The following is a 24,894-nucleotide window of genomic DNA, read 5'->3' on the forward strand; positions in this document are numbered from 1 at the left end:
ATCCCGTCTCTTCTAATTTTGAGCTCTTTTTTGTAGACTGGCAGAAAGGCAACGTCTTGCCGCCTCGGTCTTTCTCAAGATCTCTATCTACCTTCCAAACAGAATCAGAAGCCAATATACTTCGATGATGATCCTTTGAAAGTGACTTTGACTCTGACAGTGATACTTCTGATCAACATCCTCATGTTTATCCCAACTGATGACCCATCAACCTGATCGTCCAGACCACTTGTTGTTTCTGCGTCGATGATGAGATGCCTGAAGGTGATGATTCCATTCCAGACTCTCCGCCTATTATCGCAATCTGTCATACCGGCTGAACTGACTCTTTTACACCCTCAGCAAAGCTCCATACTTTTACCGTCGATGATCTTCCTCCACACAAATGGAGAACTCGAATGTATAATTTCAGGCTGGTTACAAGCTGAGATGATAAACCTAATGCCCTACTCTCCACTGTCCTTACGCAGTTTACATAGATTTAGTGCATTGTCCGTGATTGGTGGATAGTCTTCAGGAGTATAGACAAAATTTGTTCATCCAAATGCCAGATATCACCAAGCCCTGTATCTCCTATGATGAATCTATGGGATTACCTCACCTTTATGAGAACCAAGTCAGAGAAGAAATATTCAAGATCGATGCTGTTCTCTAAAAAAGAAAGATCTTGACAAGCATTACAAAGAAATGGTCAAACGATATCATATACTTAAGGGTATGGATGACTTAATATAAGCAAGCCTTTTTGCATCAATTCCTAAATCCCTAAGTCATGAAGCAACCAAGCTTATGCAATCCCAGATAAAACTTGGATCCACTTCTCTTAGTGAATTTACCAGTTTGTTATTCTTGCTCTGGAAAAGCTCTGTTCTCAAAAACAAAAACGTGTCATCTAATAAAAAATTAAAATAAAACTAAAAATACATCTTACTTCGGTGACAAGAATCTTATAAGATTACATCTAAATTTATGAATAAGGGTTTCGCTCTAAACAAATTAGGAACGTCACCCATGCTATGACAAAATAACAAAGAATTAATTAACCAGTGTTCTGAAAACCAGACCGGTTCGACCGGCAACGACGCAAATCCGGTCCGGTATTTTTAAAAAACCGTTATTTGAAGTTAAACTGGATTGGACCGTCGGAATATTGCCGAATCGCGGTCCAATCACCGCCAGATTCCGGCATCTTTCGATGGAGAAAACACCCTCATTCGACGGACGGCATCTCCACAACCAACCCCATTTTCAGTCGCTGTCATCCAGCCTTCGATCGCCGTCCACCTAAAGTTTACGGCTTTACGCACGTCGAATTTCTTTCGTTGATTCCGGCGAGTTCCGACGCCGATGGAACTCCGTCACACCACCATCAAAGTCACCGCACCTGCACACAAAAGCCCCAGATTCCAGCTTCGATTGGCCGTCGATCGTCGTTGCCGCCACACTAACCAGAATCTTCGCGCGATAGGGGTGTTTTAGATAGATTCAAACCTAAGGGAGTGTTATAGGGGTGTTTTTGATGAATTTCAAACCTTTACGGACTAAAAAATAATTTTATAAATACGGTCCAATCTACTGATCCAACCAATCAAACTGGTCAAACCAGAAAACCGGACCTGAAACTAAATGGCAACTCTTCCCTCTTCCTTTAGGAAACACTCAATTTGTTCAAGTGCCGGCAAGACATGAATCCTCTTATTAGCTGAGCAATTTTCGACCAACTAGTTGATACATTTATGCATTTGTTCATGTGTGTGGGCGTGTGCTGTGAGAAGCATGAAAAGAAGAGATACCTCAATAGCGACGTAGTTGGCGTCATAGTGGATACGTCTCTGAGACCGAGTTTGGCTGTAATATCTTCACAATAGCAAATACAAATACAGATTCAATTTTCACAAACAAAACATCAGAAATAAAAAATCTCTTACTATTTATAATACAGTCATTTACAAGAAGAAAAATACTTACTTTCCAAGCAAACCCTAGCATTGGCATTCTCATATGCTCCAGACCTCTCTCCCAAAGAGTTGATAAGCCCTTGAAAGCCTAGAGAAGGCGAAGGGTGTCAAAAAACACAACTTATTTTCCAGTTACCATTGATCATACATATATGGCATTTGATTTTGAAGAATGTAAGTGAAAGGTTTACCTTTGTATATGCATTGCCTGATTCATAATCAGACGGGGCGAGAATTGGTTCTTACAGCTGCAATTCTCTTGCCAATGCTTCAAAGGTACATCCAAAAAGACACTAATGCCCTTATGCATATAGTTCCTGAAAACAGATTATTTTTTGCTTCAATATTACTGTAATTTTGAAGAATCTTGTTGTAACTATATTCATTCATACCAGTTGTGGGACGAGTAACTGCACCTCCACCAGTAGAAATAACAAGTCGATGCATTATAGACAGATTCCAGAGTACCTCAGTCTAATGGGTAAAAAATCAGAAAAGATTTAGAATCAAGGGAAAGTGTACATAACAATAACAACATAAAAATAGAATGGAGCAAGAAATTCAAATGGCAAAATTTGTGCTTGTTGGTTGAATTTTGACCTCGTGCTGACTGGAAAGTGTAAAAAAACGTTAATGAATATTCCACGCTTCTCATTATTAGCTTAAAAGGATACATATTTTATACACTTGTAGTGTTTAAAAACGTGTAGGTGATCAATCTAAATTAGGATAGAATGATCCCTATAATCAAGGATTTTAATGTGATCCCTTCATCTAGAAGTCATGTACATCTGTAACACTCCCCCTCAAGCTGGAGTATAGATTCAATCATACCCAACTTGTTCAAAATAAATCAACTTGAATCCCAGTTAGAGCATTTGTAAAGATATCTCCTAATTGTTCTCCAGTCTTCACATACCAGTGGAAATCAGACCTTGTTGTAGTTTCTCACGGACGAAATGGCAATCGATTTCAATGTTTTGTTCTTCATGGAACACATGGATTAGATGCAATATGAAGAGCCGCTTGGTTATCACCACCATAATTTCGCTGTTACTGAAGTTTCAAGGCCTTTTCAGTCAAGAACTGATATATCCACATTATTTCACAAACAGCTTGTGTCATAGCCCTATATCCGACTCTGCACTTGATCGTGACATAACATTCTGCTTCTTGCTCTTCCATGATATTAATTTCCTCCGACAAAACACAATGCCTGATGTGGATCTTCTATCTACCTTAGAACCTGCCCAATCTGCATCTGAGAAACATTCAATATGAGAGTGACTATGATTGGCATTATATACCGCGTCAGGGGCTCTTTTTCAATAACACAAGATCTGCTCCAAAGCCGCCCATGAAAACTGTTGGGAGGCCATAACTGTGACAACACTACTGAATATGCAATATCTGGACGAGTCACCGAGATAGTTCAACTTCCCGACCAATTTCTATATTTCTCAGGATCTCCAAATATTCACCATCTTTCGTAAGCTGCACATTAGGAAGCATCGGAACACTACATGGCTTTGCCCCCAATTTCCCTGTCTCAGTTAATAAGTCAGCACATATCTCCTCGAGAGGTATTACCTCGTTTGCTCCTTGTAACTTCAACCCCCAAGAAATACTTCATATCCCTAAGTCTTTTGTGTGAAACGGGTATGGAGAAAAGACTTAAGAGATGGGATGCCCACACTGTCACTCCCAGTAATAACATATCTCCACATACACAACTAGAAGAATGATGCCAGTTTCAAACCGTTTGTAGAAAACAAATGGTCAGTTTTACATTTCAGCATACCAAATCTCTCAACAGCCTGACTAAACTTTCCAAACCAAGCACGAGGACTCTGTTTTAAACCATACAAGATTTGCGAAGATAACATACTTTCCCATACTCCCCCTGAGCAACAACCACGGAGGTTGCTCCATATATACCTCTTCCTGAAGATCGCCGTGAAGAAAAGCATTCATGTCTAGCTGTGCAAAGGCCAATCATAAGTAGCTGTCATAGAGATAACAGTAATAGAGCTAAACTTAGCCACAGGGAAAAAGTATCAAATAATCAACTCCGTAAGTCTGAGCATATCCTTTAGCAACCAACGAGCTTTTAGTCGAGCAACTAACCCATCTGGATTAACTTTAACTGTAAACACCCATTTGCATCCAATTGCCTGTTTCCCTGAGGTAAATCTACCAATTTCCAAGTACCATTGTCATCTAAGGCATTCATTTCCTCTATCATTGCATTGCCAACCAGTGAGAAAGGGCTTCATGAACATTTTAGGGATAGCATAGAATCAAGGGAAGCAATAAAGGAACATGATGATGTGACATGATCATAAAACACAAGAAAACAGGATATACACTGTCGTTTACCTTTTCGCAATGCAATAGGAAGATCATCACTTGAAACTGATCGGATGATGAGAAGTTGTGCCGGACATGACAAGAGAGGTGGACAGAAGAGTAAACTTTGCAGGGAGGATAAGCAGGATCAGAGATAGGACCGATGTGAAGCGTAGGAATAGTGACAGGTCAGAGACAGATGCTAGTTCAATATTGGTGTAGGGAAGTGAAGGTATAAACTAACAAATCATCATTATCATCATCCTTCGGGCGATCTGCAGGAGAAGAGGAAGGGAGTATAGTGTTTCTTCTAGAAAGGTAACATCAATGAAACAAGATACTTATTAAGACTTAGACAATAACACCGATATCCTTTCGAAGTCGAGAATAACCAAGAAAGACACATTTTAATGACTTGGGATCTAATTTAGTGACTGATGGTCGAACATCCCGAACAAAGCAAGTGCTACCAAATACCCTAGGTTCAAGAGGAAATGCTTTGTGAGGAAAAGAATATTGTACGGTCTCACCATGAAGGACAAAAGATGGCATGCGGTTAATCAAAAAACAGGCTGGAAACGCATCAGCCCAGAATGGTTTAGGAACATTCATTTGAATAATAAGGCTCTGGCAGTTTCAAGAGATGTCTGTTTTTCCGTCTGCTATGTCGTTTTGAGATAAGTATCAACACATGAAGTTTGATGAAGATGCCATTCTGGTCATGTAATTTTGAAAAGAACTGAGAGATATTCTTTTGCATTATCACTGCGCAATGTATGAACAAAACATTGAATTGAGTTTTAATCTCAGTACAAAAAGCCAAAAATAAAAAACAAATCAGAACGATTTTTCATTAAGAATAACCAAGTCAACGAGAGTAATTGTCCCAAATGTAACAAAATATTCAAAACCAGTTTTAGACGAATTGGACAAGGACCCCAAACATCAGAGTGAACTAACTCAAATGGAGAATTAGCCTTTTATTACTCTAGGACTAAAACGACACGACGATGTTTAGCAAACTGACATACTCACACTCTAATGTAGACACTATTAAACTGAGGACACAATCTCTTCAGTGAAGGAAGAGATGGATGGCCCAAACGACAATGTGCTTGAAACAGGATGCAACACTAGAACAAGCGACAGGTGTAGATTTTGTCTGTCGAGAATGTATAACCTCCAGATTCATGTCCTTTACCATAATCTTCTTCGTCGTAAATCCTGAAACAACAATATCGGGAAAGAATAAAACACAACAGTTAAGAGCACGAGTAAGTTGGCTAACAGAAATCAAATTGAAGAAAAAATCTGGTAAATGTAAGACATTTGACAAGGGAACTGTAGAGTAAGGGTAACTGTGCCAGACCCAAGAACGTAGGATGGTGACCCATCTGCTAAAGTCACTTCGAAAGGGTTTTTGATTGATAAGTAGCAAAGAGACTGGGATTACCTGACATGTGATCTGTTGCACCAAAGTCAAGGACAAATTTGGAGGATGAGGAAAGGAGACATGTATTTGGCTTACCTGAGTCAACCATAGCCGTGACAGAAGTAGGTGAAGCCTTTATGATTCCTGGTACAATGAAACTTGACAAATTCATCTGCAAAGATAAGAACTGACTGATCCAAAGTATCATTGGTGGATGCAACATGGGCAGAGGGATTTCTTCTATTTCTGTTCTGAAGTTTTCTACAATCACGTTTCATGTGTCCTGGCTTATGGCAATAGTGACACACATTCCTCCCATATTACTATTTGACCCTCCTCCTTTGTTGCCACTTCCAAATGTGATCGCCTAGATTCATAGTCATTCTTTTGACTGACGGAGCACTACTAAACTGAACCGTAGGATACCTTCTGTCGAAGTACCCTACTAAAGACATCCTGCAATGAAGAGATCTCTAGACTGGCTAGAACTTGAGATTTAACAGTCTCAAATTCAGAAGGAAGACCTACAAGAAAACTCATCTCCATTTGCTCCCGTTGTTTTTGTTGAACTTTGACATCAGCACTAAGGGTAACAACATGTTCAACACTTCATAAGTCTCCTTAAACTCCATAAAATAAGCTGTAAGAACTTATCTTGTTTCTCTGCACAGTAGAATGCCTTACACACTCATAAATATGAGAACATTCCCTTTTTCCGAATACAGAAACTCCAAATAACATCAGTTCTTTAATAACTCACAATGATTAATTAGGCCAAATACCTCACCGTCAATAGAGTTCCGTATTTGTAGAATCACCGCATCATCCGAGCCATGTCTTTTTCGATCATCCTCAGGTGGTTCATCTCATATGATCATCTTTATCAATACTCCGCAAATACAATAATAGTTTTACCAATCATGGTAATTAGTTATACCAATGAGCTTATTTCTGTAATTTTCGACATCGTCGGTATCATTTCCATCACTGGCTTGTATCAGACATGTCTTAAACAGATGTTAATCCCAATGCACACCACCAAACATTAAAACAAAGCAAACTAACTAAATTTCAGTGACACACCAAATCATCAACAGTCACCACTACCGAGGCCACAGCAGCAAAAACCAATAACCAAATGAAAACAAAGTGTCGAAAGATCACAACTAAATCCTCAGAAATATCCAACAAAGAACAGCAATGAACCAGTAAGAGATTACCTAATTCAGCACGAAAAGGCTGTAAAGTACCGACAGCAGACGAAGAGAATCGGAAGAGAAGTCAGCTTTGCACGCGCTCTCACTCAGCCGCGCGTTTACTGTTCACCGAGTTTTCGTGTGGCGCATGGATCACGCGGTGATTCTGAAGCCGGAACTCAGGGTTTTGCCGATCGGAGGCTTTTGAATCTCCCTTGGGTGGCGGTGTTGAACACTCCTCAACCTAAAAGGTTTTCCAATTTGAAACCCAAACCCTAATTTCCTAATTTTGAAACCTACCCTAATTTCCCAAATTTAAGACCCAAACCCTAATTATCTTTTAAGGCTCTGATCCCATGTAAAATAAACGTAATGAATATTCACACTTCTCATTATTAGCTTAAAGGATACATTTATTTATTACACTTGTATGTTCTAAACTAGGTAGTGATCAATCTAAATTAGGATAATGATCCCTATAATCAAGGATTTTAATGTGATCCCTATCATCTAGGAAGTCATGTACATCTGAACAGAAAGAAAGTGCAACAAAAGCCTGATTAACATGATTACCATTTCCATTGGAAAGCAATATTTTTACCAAGCACTTAGACATTAACTCACCACACCATGATAAATCGGATCATAAGATATCAAGAAGAATCTATATATGTAGAGAGAGAGAGAGAGAGAGAGAGAGAGAGATTCTCTTCCTACCTCTTTATCTCTGAAGAAACCCTCTCCATAGAGTCAAATTGTCAGCACATAATTTCACCCACAGCCTTCTCTACCAAGTGTCACTGAAACAACCACAAGATTTAAGTGATGCAAATTAATATTAAGCCGAAAACAATGAGCATTATCAAGTCACCATTTGCAAGGTAACAAATAGAATCAGTCACTGTACAAACTGCCAACAAATGAATCCAGCACTCTGGACAGAAGCTTGCCCACAGTAGTTTTTCCAAGCCCATCATTCCTCCATTTCATATTGATAAAGTTTAACTACTTGAGTAATTAATCATTTCTATTTCAATAAAAAGAACTTGGACAAAGAAACTAACCAACAAGATATATGCAGCGACCTCTAAATATGGCTCAATCTCTTGTGATTTATTCTGCAAATTTTTGACATCTAGTAAGTAAATGCACAGAGCTGTCTATAACGAGCATTATTCTGACTCAGTTTCAGTCCTTGGGCTAACTCACAAAAGTATTCAACAAAAATAGACACTAAATATAACAAAGCAAAGGAAAAGGATTCAGATCATCAGACTTCCAGAGACAAATTGAAGTACAAAAGGTAATCCATACCTTCAAAATTAAAGTTTCATCAAGAGGAGCATGAAAACCTCCAGGTTCCAATATTGAAGCTGCAAAAGGAATATTTAAATGATTAGTACCAACTGGAAACCCACACCTAAAAGTTATCATCACACACAAATAATGAATGTGAAAAAGAACAATGTACTTGTGAGTCAAGAAACACAACAACAAAAGCCATGTCATATATCCTGTCATTACATCTAAATCCAGTCATCAAGGCTTGATTATGCTGCAAAGTTCCAAGGAAGACACATGATTCAACCAATTCAGCCCAATCCAATTTGAATTCCTAGATCCACCCTGTTAAAGACAGGATTGACACGATTAATAGGCCACACGACTATTCGACTTAATAGGAACCCTTTGCTTATATCCACCCAAGATTCCAAATCTCAGCAATGTCTACAAAAAATGCAGCTAGACTTCAGGTTTAAGTAACCACTCAATAGTCTGCATCAGTCACGGGATCATAGCTTCCATTTCTGAAAAACAGAAATCTTAGTCTGAATACTAATTGCAACAAGACTCAAGGTTTGTACAGCAACCCTACTAATACTTCACCAAGCTTGTTAGAAGGATACATCTGACATTCAGATGCTAAATAATGCCCACACAATAGTCTCCATCATTCACTGGGATCAGGTCTAACATCTTCTTGGTTCACGATACATCAATACCCGATAACTTACAATTTGAGTTAAATTTTGTCAGTCCAACTACTAAACCAAATTCATTCCTAATTCCTATAAACACACAAGCTGAGCTAATGAATTCACCAGATCTAGGGACTTCCACAACCCTGAAGCCAGCCACAACTTTGAGTAGAAAATAAACAGGGTATGCATTTCTGGGCCAATTGAATCAATAAGCAGAAAACATTTCATACATTACAAATACATCACTCTTCCGTCACTAAAACCTGTTATACGAATGTGTTACTAAAACCTATCGTATGAAGGTACCACAACCAGAATAGTCCGATATAGTAGCTAACCCCATGAATTAAACAAAGAAAAACAGATCTGAAGATCATTGTGGGTTAGTTGCTTCACAACACACTTCTAAATTAGAACAACCATATAATATACTCACAAACAGAAACATGATAAAATCTAATATAACCACCTGGAAAGCCCTTGCAAGTACAGGAAACCACCAAAGCGAGAGGTCTATTCCAGTTTGAAGTTATACTAGACTGCACATGAGCCGATATACACACTTGAACTCGCTTTATCTCCCTTATTCTCGGAGAAAACCGGACAGAACCACTCGGTTTTCTCTGAAACTTATCCAAACCAATCCATGTGGGGTCTTGTAACTTTTGCAACACTTCAGCATCCATTATCAATGCCGAAACAATTACTGTTTTCAGAAAATAATTAAAGCTCCTAAAAAAAAAAAAAAAAAGATGTAGAGCGAGTTTTCAGAGAAGAGATGACAGAGACAACGAACCAGAAAAGAGAAGAAAACAAAAGATCTTTTTGGATGCCCAGGGACGAAAATTTCGAACTTCACCTGCCTCGATTTTCTTTTCAGCAAAAACAGAAAATAATTTGCGATAATATAAAATTAATAGGATTCCATGAAATTAATAGGCTCGACAAAAGAGAAACACGAATTCATTTTAGGATTACAATTGGGCACAGATCTTCTCAGCGATGAGACCTGAGCTCCTCCTGCATTTCTCAAGGGCTTCTGGGATCAGCCAACAATTGGGTAATTCTGGTCATGTGTCGAAGATTCTAAATCAAACAGAAGCAAACAAAACATTTCAAAAATGAGTGAAAACATTATAGAAGTAAGTCCAAACGGCAATCGATATTTCAATAGGCCGATTTCAGGAGATACTGTACTACCCTGGAAGCAGATACGGTGAATGATGAGATAAAAAGGAGAGATTAAAATCTCACAAAGGCACGAGCAGAGCACAACTCAATGGGGTAAATGAGGGTGATTATAGGCCGGAGAAGAAAGAGGGGGCTGTAGTAGAATGCCACGAGGGTTGAAAACCTGAAATATCGAGGTCTGTTGTTTGAACAAATTTGGGTTAGTTATAATCTAGGCTGCCCCACAGCACGTAGAAATTTGGGTCGATGGGGGTGGAGAAAATTTGGGTTGGTTAGGCGCACACCACAGCACGTAGAAATTTGGGTGATGGGGTGAGAAAACTTGATGCGTCTGTAATGAAACTTCTTTGTTCGATATTTCTAGCAAAGACATGGTTCAGCCTGAATTCTAATCATTAAACAGTAGATAGTGTTAGTAAATATGGATGATGGTCCACCCTATAGTAGCTGAATTTAAATTCTAACCGTTTAAATAAAACCTATATAACTAAATTGACCTAAATAACTAAATATAAACTGGAGTTTGTAAATCAAAGAAAAATAATTAATAACCAAAACAAAATTATAATGAAAATCAATATAAAAACAACTTAGTTCTCGGTTCAATCATCTTTACAATCAATATATTCTCAAATCCTACCCTTTCATGGAAGATATCAACCTAGGCAGTACAAGCTTTACTACCCGAATTTCCCTCAATTTTGATAATAAAACATGTTTTCAACAGCTCTAACCATTAGACAACCTGAACAAGCTCTCTAGATTTAATGTAATGGTTGCTTTTAGTTCCCTGAAAAAGGTTAATCTAAGTAACAATCTCACAAGCTGGATTATTAAACAAGTTTGTTATTCAAGTAATAAAATTGAAAGTTTACCACAATCTTTTAATAAAATGCTACTGCATGATTAGGAAAAGATTGATTACGATTACAATCCCTAATTCTAGAATCAATGTAAATTCAATCAATATTACCAAGCCTGAAGTAAATTAAACGAATTAAAATATCATATCCATTAAAATAGAATAACATAGATCAATCCATAGAAAGGTAAGAAATTACATTACTTATCAATTATACCATTAACATGTGTTAGGAATTGAAATCCCCTCCAACTAAATTGAAAAAGTTTAGTCAAACATCTTAAATTGAGAACCACAAGTGTTTCTGAATAAATCTCTTTGTGTGTGTGTTTTTCTCCCCTTCTAAAAAACCTGATGTTCTTTTATAACCTTTCAACTAACCCTAGAAATGTGTGTACAGCCTACAAATGGTTTAAACTCAAATTCTTAAATTGTAGGCATTTAGTTCTACTCTTCCAAAACAAGCTGACCGATTTTCAGGGAACTTGTGAGTGATTCGAAAACATTGAATTAGGCTGGGGTCTTCATGAAAGTTATAACCTTAGTTATAAGTTTTCAACTTCTTTAATCATCTCAATGGACTTCTAGAACTCAACTTATATCCCAATTACTGATTGTGCCCATAGCGATGGGATGGATCTTTTGATTTCGATGTAAACTTGAATACCCAAATCTTCTAGGATTAAAATGTGTAAGTCAGGACGTCTACTTCAATCCTCAAGAAGACCTCTCTGATTTTGGAACTCTAAGATTATCAAAGGCTCCACTAAACCTTCAGAGTCGAATTTGGCAAAGTTTGAAAATTGCACATTATGCTCCATTTTATTCGCATGCCTCCATTCCATTCTCATTCACAAAATATATTAATCAGCTCAATTAATTATAAATATATCCAAAAGATTGATATAATGGGATTGAAAATACAATTATTGAACTTATCAACTGACTATAGGGTTTATTTGTAATTTTTGTAAACAGTTGGGGGTATTTTATTTTCACAACTTATATGATGTGAACTCACCTATGGGAGCTCCAACTCAGCCAATGCATTTTGACTCTAATGCACATTGATCAAAATATTCAGACAAAAATGTAGATAATCTATCACCAACAATGTTACAGACATCAACGTTTTACACCGAAATTTGTGACTACTTACGTGTCTATGACTCAGAACAATCAACGCATTTTACGTTATAATTTTTCTAATGAACGGCCGTCCATAACATATGGACGGCCGTTCACTAACATGGACTCCGTCCATATTAGATAGACGGAGTCCATTTACTACGGAGGGCGTCCTCATTTAAAGGACGCCGTCATTGGTAAATAAAATAAAAAATTTAAAAAAAAAATCTAGAATAGACGCCCGTCCACAATAAATGGACGCTCGTCCATTGTGTAAGGACGGCCGCGTATGTAATGGGCGCCCGTCCATAAGGGATGGACGGCGTCCTTTATGGACGGGCGTCCCTTCTCTAATTAAATGCTCTCTCTCTCTCTTTGCGACATGGCTACAAAACCAGCTGAAGAAACTTCACAGCCACTAAAAAACCAGTGGGTTGTATCCCTTGTATTGTAAATTCTAAAGGTTTTCCATTGTCTCACTTTTTAGTCTCTCCATGCGGGCTTGAAGTCCAGATAACGCCTTCTCATCCATGGGGAGAACCGCACCCTGTACATCATTCTCTACCAGGGTGGTTGATGAACGATGCTGACTCGAGATTCCATGATTTAAATTATCTTTCATGTTAAAAGGCTGCTTCCAGCTTCGGGTTCCAGCAGCTGCAGCCATTGCAGCTCTTCATCCTTTCTCTAATGGCATCTAATGTCCCGTGGTCACTGCAGCTCAATGATGATTTCCACCACAAAGATGGTGCAACCAAAATAGTACCCACAATGCTTCTGCTATATAAAGGGATAAGGACAGAGAACTTTATAACAAATTTATAACGTTTCACTGCTAAATTAAGTTTAGAAACTAATAACAAAGAAAAAATTGATGACCTCAAGTTGTTAGCGTCCTTATATCCACTGCAAACTTCCCCAACCTCCATCTCATCATCATCTGAAAGGAAAGCATCTTCTAAATCTCCCATGGTCTCCTCTTGCTCAAACTGCGTACTTATGCTGCCATTGTCAGAATCACTCCCAAACAAATCCTCATTCCATGTCAGATTGGTCACTAAAAGTTTCATCTTTTCTTCCTTCCTCTGTAACATATAGGCTTTGGAATTTTCCTTCCAAAGAACTAATGGGCACTTCTCAATCAACTCTGAACCTTCATAAGCTTTGTCAAGAGCACACTAAATCTCTTTCCCCTTTCCGACACATAAAATCAAAATGCTTCAGTGAAAGTCTCATTAACTCTGTGGCATGACAAGTTCCCTTCGAAATGAGTGAGGTAATCCGTCACCAACTTTTTCCGAGGTAAAGCTAAGCAGCTCATGCATAACCGTAACTGCCCTCTTATCAAATTCCAACGACCCAGCTTTGAGCTTCTGGCCTGCATATGGAGACAAATAAGCCCTTTTCTGAAAATGCTCAATCTTACCTCCATATCTATAAAATTTCTGTGGCTCGGGAGGAAACTTTAAGGAAAAGGACGAGGTTCAATCTTAGACTTAATCACTTTAAAAAAAAAAACAATGGACCGCCATCCAAATAATATGCACGGGCGTCCAAATTTATGACGGGGGTCCAGAAAATTTGGACGCGCTCCGATTAACTGGACGCCCGTCCATGTTTTTTTTTTTTAAAACAAAACAATTTTTTATGGACGGTCATCCATTCCACTATGACGACTGTCCAGGATGTATGGACGGTCATCCAAAATCGTTGGATGGCCGTCCATTTATGTCAGTAGTCAATCACCAAACGTGGCGCCTCACGTGTTTTGGTGCAATTTTTCGGTGCAATTTTCGGTGGATAACATTTTTTCTATCACATGAGGAATTTTCATGTGAGAAAGTGTATCAAATTGATGACAACCACAAGATTGTATCAACTTGACTTTCTTGATCAATTAGAAGCACACAAACAATCATAAAATTCATCAGCCATTAACAATGGCTAAATTCTAGAAGGGCAATTCAATAATTGCATAACCTATCCATCCATTATCTCCTAACCAAACATATAAATGTAACGTACCCATCAATTATTCAAACCAACCAAACACATTTCTCAAAACATTCACAATAATCTCAAAGTAATCTACTATCATAATATAATATTTCAGCAATACAACCTTCCTTAACCAAACATACCTTAAAGTCATTCCTCTAACCTCTTGGCTCTAATGTTTCAAATCATATCAAAAAGTCCCTTAAAGTATGAGAAATCATTATAACCTCCCATTAGATTAGTAAAAATCATCGCTACTTCCCGTGGCCTTGAAATTAAAAATAAAAACCATAACTTGGGGAGGAAAGTGGTAATTTTATTTCATCCATTCAAAACCCAAGGCACTCCCCTACACACTGGAACTGTTATTTGTCTACACGTGCTTCTAAGTGCTTGTGCTATATTCAATGAGATTCTATTTGTACTTAAATGAGTCTTTACTGATAGATAGCTGTGAAAGCCCCAACGCTAATAACTAAATTCATTAAATTTTCAGGGGAGGTGTACTTGTGTGGATGTCCTCAGAGCAAGAGGCCAGATGACCAGAAACAATTTCAGGTGAGCCGGAATTTAGAAAGGTGCTAAAGAGGGTCGCTAGAACAGTGTCGAGTCATTTAGGGGAAGCTGAGGTGCGAGTGAAGGCAGAGCAAGCCTGTTTCTTGCCATGTACAGAGGATAGCGTGCCTATAATAGGAGAAATTCCAGGTATTAAGGTTGTTATGAAGAACTGTACACAGTTGCTGGGTAATTTTAAATGGTCCTGCGACAGGGGTGCTTTAGCTGAACTTGTGATGGATGGTCATTCCAGTATTGTTGATCTACTCGGTTTAGTCCTGCAAGATTTGTTGGGCATAGAAAAAGGGCATTGACCTTATCGGGAGAAGATGAGTGATGAGAATGCGTAACTAGTGTACGGACCTGACACCACATAGCTAAAATAAACTTCAATTTTTATTTGTATAGAAGCAATAATAACAATTGTTGCCTTAGTTTTACCTATTACTGCATAATTTTTGCATTCGCATTTCGCAAAGGATGGAACATAATTAGAAAACAAATAAAAACAGCACTTGATATAAAGAAGAGTTCAAGAGAAGACCAAAGAGAAAAGTTTGAGAGCGTGGCACACAGGGATAGAAAATTCTGAGAATAGTCCACCAGGGGCTATAATTTCGGCCCGACCAGAAAAAGAAACTTAGCCTGCACAACTAGGAGATTGACCTCACCTCTTGAAGTGAGATGAAAATCCCAATTGGATCGGGTATCAGGCTTGGTCCTATTAACAAATGGTGTACACGTGCAGGGATTAATAATGCAGCAGAACACACGTGACCCACTTGATTATTTTACTTAAACATCAGAATTTGGAATGTGTGAAGGTCATCAGAATTTGGAATATTGGATTTAGGTTTGCATTAATGGCATTTACAGTACATCTGACTACAACCTCACTTTGTTCCTTATTAAAAGTTAGACTAGAAACTAGGGGCTTCGTTTGGTTGGATTTGGGAATACTAATTTTAGTATTTTCAAAAAAGTTAAACAGTAAAATACCAAAAAAAATCACATATTATTCAACTTATTTAACATTTTTTAAACCCCCTAAATTTGGAATTCAAATAAACCCCTAGTATTTTTAATGTTTTTGTTACGGCGACTCCGGCCACCCTCGCCGGTGGTGGCCGGCTGTCCGTATTTGAGGGTGGATTGGGGGTATTTTGTTAACTTTTAATGTTTTATATAAGGGGTGTTTTGTAAAAAAGCAAACCTAGGGGGTATTTTATAATTTGTAAATTCTACATCGTAATACCCGTCCAATCAACTTTTTTTAACTTTTTTCAAAAAACTTTTTCTAAAAACACAAAATTGTGAAACAAACAGAGCTAGATTCCTATTCAGATTCTTTTAATAATTATGCCCATGTTTTCTTCCAGTAATGGACACAACTCAAGACTTTAATTAAAGGAAGAAATAAAATCCTACTAAATACAAAAATTAATTAAAACAAGAAATCTTAACTGGTGACATTAATAATAAAAAAAGTAAAATTAACAAAATTTAAAATCCTAAATAAAAAGAAAACACTTAAATTTCTAATATGAAACTCTAATCAAATAAAGAAAGGGAACAAAATATATCCTAATTTAACATTATTTTCGCGACATCAAGTAATGTTTTTATATTATACGGAATAACCTTCAAAAGAAGGGTGACACGGTAAAACAACTTTAGAGATAAGTATTAGTTTTTCCTTTCCGTTTTGATTGTTCAAAATAGCAAGTAATTTGCTGGGCTAGGCCCGCCCACAGTGAAAAACTCAACTTATAACCAAACTCTCAACTTTCAAGCAAGCTACCAACTCAATCCACAGCCAACGAACCACCGCAATGTCCACCGCACAGCACTGCAAGTAACCCTAATCCCCTCCCTCCCAAACGACGTCGCTTTAAACATCCTAGCTCGAATCTCCCGCCTCTCCACCCAACATCGCCTCCGTCTCCTCCAACAACACGCGCATCCTCAAATCCTCCCAGCCCTCCTCTACCTCGCCCTCGCCGTCCCCTCCACGTGGAGCAACCTCTCCTCGCCCCCCTCCCCCCACTCCCATTCTCGCCTGTGTCGGCTCCTCTGTCGCCGTCGTCGGTCACATTGTACCTCATCGGGGGGTCCGTCAACGACGTGCCCTCTCGCACGTGTGGGCCCTCGACTGCCGGCTAAACACGTGGGGAAAGAGCCCCAGCATGAGCGTGGCGCGCGAGTTCCTGGCGGCCGGAGGTGGACGGTAAAGTGTATGTCCTCGGCGGGTGTTTAGTGGACAAGTGGTCAAAAACAGAAACTGGGCAGAAGTTTCGACCCGAAAAATGACACGTGGCAGCCTGCGGTCACACATGAGTGCGATGTGCGTGAAAAATGGATGCACGCAAGTGTTGTAAGGGGGCAAAGTTTATGCAATGGCTGATAGAGGTGGGGTGAAGTTTGATCCCAAAGAGGGTGAGTTGGGAGGTGTGGAGAGTGAATTGGATTTGGGATGGAGAGGAGGGGGTGTGTGGTGGAGGTGTTGTATTGCTATGATTATTTGGGGAAATTAGGGGTTTTGATGGCATGTGTGGCGGGAGGTTAAGGGGGTGGTGGGAGGGAAGGGGTGAAGAAGGGTTCGTCATTGCCGCGGTTTTGTGCGGCGCAACGATGGCGAATGTAGGGGGCAAGTTAGTGGTGGGTGGGAGGTGAGAGGAGGAAATGAGGTCGAGGTTTGGTGTGCTGAAATTGATGTGGAGACGGGTGAGGGTGGGGAGTTGTGGGGAGTATTTGTGGTGTAATGTGGTGCTTAAGGTCCCTAACGGGTCGGCGATTGTGAATTGCGCGGCAGTCACGGTGTAAAAGTTTGAGTAATTTTGTTGGTTGGGTATGTTCTTTTCGTTCGTTGTGTGTTTGATTGTTGTTGCTTGGAATTTTTGTGATTCAAGTTTGTGTTTCGTGGTATTGGCTTGTTATGGTGTGGTTTTGCTTGTATAATTTGGCATTGAGCATGAGTTTTTTTTTTAAGTTACTAAACTAAAAAGAATGTTGAATTAGTAATGACGGTTACTATAAGTTTGAAAGTTATTGAGACTTGTGTTAAATAGAGGGACAAGATTCTCAAGGAGTACTGTATTCGTGAAGTATCTTGTAAAGGTTGCTAATCCCGAACTTGAGGGTCAGTCAAGCCATCAGCTTCATGGTTTCTCACGAGGTTTAGGATTTGAGCTTGGACCAAGTACATGTTGTACTGAAAGTTTGAAGTTATTGAATTAGTTAACAGTAGTTACTACGGGTTTGAAAGGTAGGAAATCTTTAAATTTGTGTGAAAAAGAGCGACAAGGTTTTCGAGTGTTATTGGATTAGTTAGGATTGTCTTGTTAAAGATTGCTAATGCGAAATTTAATTGTTTTTAATCAAGTGATCAGGCTTTTGGTTTGCTTCCACAGGTGGTTCGAATCCTATAAGTAATTAGACTATCAAAGAGGTGTAGGTTTCGGTTGGGTTCCATTTTGAGTCTGAGTTCGCTAAGTAGGTTTATTGAATTCTCATGTTGTGAAAGAAAAGATTGCTAATGCAGATGATTGGGCTTAAAACTTTGTTTTCCCACTATTTGCTTGTCCATACTAGTTATGAATTTGCAGTTTCTTTGCTTTAGTTTCTGATAAACAATCCTGCTGGAAGTAGCTGCTCATCGAAGTCTTGTTCCTCAAGTAGTGTCATATTTTCCTGCGCAAATTATGAATGCTCTGATGGGTGATGGATCTATCATAACTCGAATTGCTGATGACCAAAGTGAACTTGGAATATTTCTGGCTTTATTGCTTGTTCAAGATTATATGACTTAATTTTTCTTTACTTACCCAGAAGGGCGAAAAGTGGAGCTGGGCAAAGCCCTCATCTGCTCGTTGTCTGGTCCAATCTTACAGAGGGTCTGAAGAAAGCTCTTTCAGTTTCAGGTCAGGTGACTTGCTCAAGCTCAACACCATAATAAATTGAAAATAAAAAAGAGTAAACTCAAATGTATTTCATGTGTTTACTTGTTAAAGTTTGTTGTATATAGTTCATGTAATTTACTACTTCCTTCGCAAGTTAAAGGACTTATAAAATCATTTATCACAACTTTGCTTGCAATCTTTCTTTCTAATAAAAATAAAATAATGTGTTATCAGAAATTTCACTTCGCAATTTCAACCCGTTATCGTTTGTCGTTCTCATTTTTGAGTGCCCGTTGATAATTACACATACAAAGTTGAATTGATTAAACATTACCCTAAAAACAAGGTATTGTGATAAAATGGATTAATTTACAACCAAATTAATTAATACATGGATTAGGTATATTGTATTTGATATTTTTGTTTCAAAAAATGATAGTAAAAAGCTTGATTTTATATTCTCATAATGTATATAAAAATGAGTTTATTGTAATTTTCTTATAATTGATATAAAACACTCAAAAATAATATAGAAAATGAAAACATATAATAATGTATTTAATGTTTTCTATATTTAATTTTATTTTTACAAATTTCCCATCCATTTGTTTTTGTTATCCCCTCAAAGCTTCAAGAAGTTATTGGGTTGTTTGAACTTCCCCACGAAAATGAAATCCGATAATGATGGTTTTGGTGGATGGAGTTGGTGAAGGCGTGAAGGTAAACAATATATATAGTTGAACATGATTTGTGTAGAGGCGGTAGGTAGTGATCATGATACTTGCAAGTATGATTTCATTTTCTGTGATAGTGATAAAGTTATTAATATAATATGATTATGAAGTGTTATGGGTGGTGGGTAGCTTTAATTTATGATGCTTAATGGTAGGTTTTGGTAGTTGTAATAGGGATGTGAAAGCTCATTTATATTACAAGTAACATAAAATAATAAAAGAAAATACACATCAATTGTACACTTTCATAATTAAACTAAAAATACAGCTTTACTTCGTCGGGGGAAGAGAAGCAAAATCTTTTGTGCTCCGCGAAGCTTAAATCCGACGTCGCTTGAAGATTTTATGACTCATAGGTGACATACAGTCTGTGACCATTGATCATCCATAAAAGGTTACATGGGATCGGCGGGAGTAAAACTATTCCAATCGATATATACATATGCATCTAAATTGATATATAGTTTTGCCACGCGCTGAACCCCCTTAACATTAATGAATGCATAAGATGAACAACGTTCCGCTACTAAAATTAGGAACGTCACCCATGCTATGACGAAATAACAAAGAATTATGAAGCACCAGAATTTGGAGCTTTTTCGAAACTAAAATGGCATCTCGCCCTCTTCCTTTAGGAAACGCTCAATTTGTTCAAGTGCCTGGCAAGATATGAATCCTCTTATTAGCTGAGCAATTTAGTTGATAAATTTATGCATTTGTGAGAGAGCACGAAAAGAAGAGATACCTCAATTGCGATGGTAGCTGGTGTGAGAGCGGATACGTCTCTGTGACCATGTTTGGCTGCAATATCTTCATAATAGCAAATACAAATACAAATACAGATTCAGAATTTTCACAAGCAAAAGCATAAAAAATAAAAAATCTGTTAAACCATTTTTAATACGGTAGTTTATAACAAGAAAAATCAATCTGTACATATGAAAATACTTACTTTCCAAGCAAACCCTAGCATTGGCATTCTCATACGCTCCAGACCTCTCTTCCCAAAGACTTGATAAACGCTTGAAAGCCTGCACAGAAGTCGAAGGGTGTTAAAAAACACGATGACTTATTTTTCCAGTTAGCATTGATCATACCTAATATGGCATCCAAAGAATGCAAGTGAAAGGTTTACCTTCGTGTATGCATCGCCAGATTCATGATGCAAAAGGGGGCGAGAATTGGTTCCTACAGCTGCAATTCTCTGCGCCAATGCTTCTAAAGGTACATCCAAAAAGACACTAATGCCCTTATGCATATATTTCCTGAAAACAGCATTATTTTTTGCTTCAATATTACTCTGACATAATCAGATATTGATCGTAAATTATGAAGAAACTTGGTTGTCACTATATTCATTCATACCAGTTGATGGGACGAGTAACTGCACCTCCACCAGTAGAAACAACAAGTCGATGCATTATAGACAGCTTCCGGAGTACCTCAGTCTAATGGGAAGAAGAATCATAAAAGATTTAGAATCAAGGGCAAAAAAGTGTATATAGACAATAACGAGCATAAAACATAAAAATAGAATGGAGCAAGAAATTCAAATGGCAAAATTTGCACTTGTTGGTTGAATTTTGACCTCGTGGTGACTGGAAAGAAAGTGCAACAAAAGCCTGATTAACATGATTACAATTTCCATTTGGAAAGCAATATTTTTATCAAGCACTTAAGAGCATTAACTCACCACGACAACGATAAATCATATTATAAGATACCATGAAGAATCTATATATGTAGAGAGAGAGATTTCTCTTCCTAACCTCTTTATCTCTGAAGAAACCCTCTCCATAGAGTTTAAATATTTCAGCCACAGTAGTTCCACCCACAGCCTGCTCTATCAAGGTGTCACTGAAACAACCACAAGATTTAAGTGATGCAAATTAATATTTTGCCAAAAACAAATGAGCCTTATCAAGTCAACCATTTGCAAGGTAACAGATAGAAAAGCAGTTACTGTACAAACCAGTCAAAAAATGAATACCCAGCACTCCGGACAGAACCTGCCCACAGTAGTTTTTCCAGAGCCCATCATTCCTGCATTCATATTGAAAAGTTAACTACTCGAGTGAAAATCATTTGCTATTTCAACAAAAAAGGAACTTGGACAAAGAAACTAACCAACAAGATATATACAGCGACCATCTAAATATTGCTCAATCTCTTGTGATTTATTCTGCAAGTTTTATTGACATCTAGTAAGTAAATGCACATAGCTGATATACGAGCATTAATCTGAACTCAGTTTTAGTCCTTGGGGCTAACCAAAGTATTCAACAAAATAGACACTAAATATAACAAAGCAAAGGAAAGGAATCAGATCATCAGACTTCCAGAGACAAATTTGAAGGTACAAAAGGATATAATCCATACCTTCAAAATAAAGCTTCATCAAGAGGAGCATGAAAACCTCCAGGGTCCAATATTGAAGCTGCAAAAGGAATACTTTAAATGAATTAGTATTCAACTGGAAAAACACTTAAAAGTTACATCACACACCAAATATGAATGTGAAAAAGAACTGATGTACTCATGAGTCAAGAACAACACAAAAAGCCATGTCATATATCCTGTCATTACATCTAAATCCAAGTCATCAGGCTTAGATTATGCTGCAAAGTTCCAAGGAAGAAAACATGAATTCAACCAACAGCCCAATCCAATTGAATTCCTAGACCCCCCGTTAAAGACAGGATTAAGTTGATTTAATAGGCCGCAAGACTGTTTACTTAATAGGAAACTCTTGCTTATAATCCACCCAAGATTCCAACTCAGCAAAAGTCTACAAAAAAATGCAGCTAGACTTAAGGTTTAAGTAACCACTCAATAGTCTGCATCAGTCACCGGGATCATAAGCTTCCATTTCTGAAAAACGAAACCTTAAGCTGAATACTAATGAAACAAGACTCAAGGTTTGTACAGCACCCTACTAATACTTCACAAGCTTGTTAGAAGGATACATCTGACATTCAGATGTAAATAAGCCCACATAATAGTGTCCATCATTCACTGGGATCAGGTCTAACATCTTCTTGGTTCACGATACATCAATACCCAATAACTTACTATTGGAGTTAAATTTTGTCAGTCCAACTACTAAACCAAATTCATTCCTAATTTCTATAAACACACAAGCTGAGCTAATGAATTCACCAGATCTAGGGACTTCCAAAACCCTGAAGCCAGCCACAACTTTGAGTAGAAAATAAACAGGGTACACATTTCTGGGCCAATTGAATCAATAAGCACAAAACATTTCACACATTACAAATACACCACTTGTGTTACTAAAACCTGTTATATGAAGGTACCACAACCAGAATAGTCCGATATAGTAGCTAACCCCATGAATTAAACCAAGAAAAACAGATCCAAAAATCATTGTGGTGCCATCCATAAATTATTTGCTTCACAAGACAACACACTTCTAAATTAGAACAACCAAATAATCTACTCACAAGCATAAACATGATAAAATCTAATATAACTACCTGGAAAGCTCTTGAAAGTACAGGAAACCTCCGAAGCGACAGATCTATTCCGGTTTGAAGTTATACTAGGCTGCATATGAGCCGATATAAACACTTGAACCCGCTTTTCTTCCTTCATTCTCCGAGAAAACCGCACAGAACCACTCCGTTTTCTCTGAAAATTATCCAAATCAACCCATGTGGGATATTGTAACTTTTGCACCAATTTAGCCTCCATTATCAATGTCAAAACAGCTGTATCTCACAGATAATTTAATCCCTTCTTAAATAAATCTAAAGCTCAAATTATTTGCGACCCAATTTCACTGCAAAAAAAAAAAAAAAAACAAAGAGTTAGTCTCAACAAATCAATTTCAGATCGGATAAACTAATTGAAATTTTCAGTGAAAACATTACAAAGATTTAGAACTCTTTTTTCCTCGATTTTCTAGACAGCAAAACAGAAAATAATTGAAGCTCCTAAATGAAAGGAAAAAAAAAAAAGATATAGAACTAGATTTCCGAAAAGAGATGACAGAGACAACGAACCAGAATAAACAGAAATTAATTAATCCATTAATCGAAATTCATGCATGAGTACCTCATAAGCTATGAAATGAAAAAAACAAAAAACTCATTTTGGCTGCTGAGAAAATATAGAAAATTTTAAAACTTCATGTTCCATGGTCTTTAAACGGCCAGATAGAAATTAATTGAAGCGTCTACCAAAATGCGAAAGTAGAATGACTAAACCAGATTCAACTAAAAGAAAAATTACTTAAAATTCATTTACGAGTAACTTCTCAGCTACAAATAGAACAAAACAAAAAGTCTTTTTGGATGCCGAGGAAATATAGAAAATTTCGAACTTCATCTGCCTCGATTTTCTTACCAGCCAAACAGAAAATAATTGAGGCTTCTAGATCAACCAAATTCAAAAAATCTAAAAATTAATAGAAGTTCATTTATGAGTACCTTACACGCTACTTATATTACAGAAGAAAATCTCAGAATGCCGAGAAAATGTTGAAAAATCTAGAAATTGTTACATTTCGATTTTCTGAACAGCCAAACAGAAAACTAATCAGATTCAACACCACAAAAACACAAAGGTTCTGACTCAAAACTACCTTTTGAGCAACTTATACAACAAAAACTTCATCTGCCTCACTTTTCTGACCAGCCAAACAGAAAATAATTGAAGCTTCTTGATCAATCAAATTCAAAAAAATTCTACAAAAAAAAATTAATTGGACTGGATTTATGAGTACCTTACATGCTACTTACGAAAATTTATTTTAAAAAAAAAAAAAAAAAAAAAACTGTCTGAATGCCCAGAAAATGTAGGAAAATTCAGAAATTGTTACATTTCGATTTTCTCAACAGAAAAACAGAAAACTAATCAGATTCAGAATCTGGTACAAGAAAAAAGCTCCGTTTGAACGCCGAGAAAATGCAGAAAGATTCAAAACTCGTAGCTCCTCAGATTTTCTCTCGAAAGCCAAACGAAAAATTAGTGAATCTTCTAACTTTATTTTTGAATAAATTAAAAAAAAACAAAAACAAAAACGGAAACAAGTGAGATGAAAATAAGTTCCGAGTTTTCAGAAGCAAAGCACAAGCAGAAGCCAAAAACAGAAGGAGAAAGCAGAAAGCAAATTTGAAACGTACCTTCGAGAAATGAGAGCGAAAGAAAGAAACAAGGCGTCAGGGCTTTTGTTTCAGTGGAGGCTCTGATTTTTAGTTTGGTTTCAGTCTTTCAGAAACGCGTCTTTATAAGATGGCGGCAGCTGTTTGAGATTGAGGAGTTTGGTAGTTTCGTATTTCCGTATAAATACAGATTAAAGATTCTCTAAAATACTACTTTAAAATCAACAGTCATTTTTCTTTTTCAAATTGCTATTTTATTAGTATCCGGTATTTTCGAAAACTATCATAACCACCCCTTTTAGGGGGGTATTTAATATTTCTTTTTCGTAGAATTATTGGACCGTGCTACATATGCAAACTATATAGGCCATGTTTGGCTTATTATTTTTATCCCTATTTTCAATCTTATTATCCAAATAATATTTGGTACATTATTCTAGAAATATTACCTTATTTTTTAATTACTTTTAGATCCTATAAGGTT

At 37.4% G+C, this 24,894-nt stretch overlaps 1 protein-coding gene and 3 pseudogenes across 1 annotated transcript in view; 2 read left to right on the plus strand and 2 right to left on the minus strand.

Moving 5' to 3' along the window:
* The window catches only part of LOC116136278 (F-box/kelch-repeat protein SKIP6), a 34,981-nt gene extending 16,252 nt beyond the window's left edge, over positions 1 to 18,729 (plus strand). The window contains exon 2 of the mRNA XM_031421994.1: positions 18,480 to 18,729. The gene's annotated coding sequence lies outside the window, so the exon portion shown is untranslated. The remainder of the gene's footprint in view (positions 1 to 18,479) is intronic.
* Positions 1,300 to 9,805, minus strand: LOC116136312 (annotated as a pseudogene).
* Positions 13,366 to 17,700, plus strand: LOC116136313 (annotated as a pseudogene).
* Positions 18,730 to 19,457: 728 nt separating the features above from the next.
* On the minus strand, positions 19,458 to 24,567 carry LOC116136279 (annotated as a pseudogene).
* Between the last annotated feature and the right edge of the window lie 327 nt (positions 24,568 to 24,894).

Source organism: Pistacia vera, unplaced genomic scaffold (assembly GCF_008641045.1).
Source record: "Pistacia vera cultivar Batoury unplaced genomic scaffold, PisVer_v2 Contig310, whole genome shotgun sequence".
Lineage (NCBI taxonomy): Eukaryota > Viridiplantae > Streptophyta > Magnoliopsida > Sapindales > Anacardiaceae > Pistacia > Pistacia vera.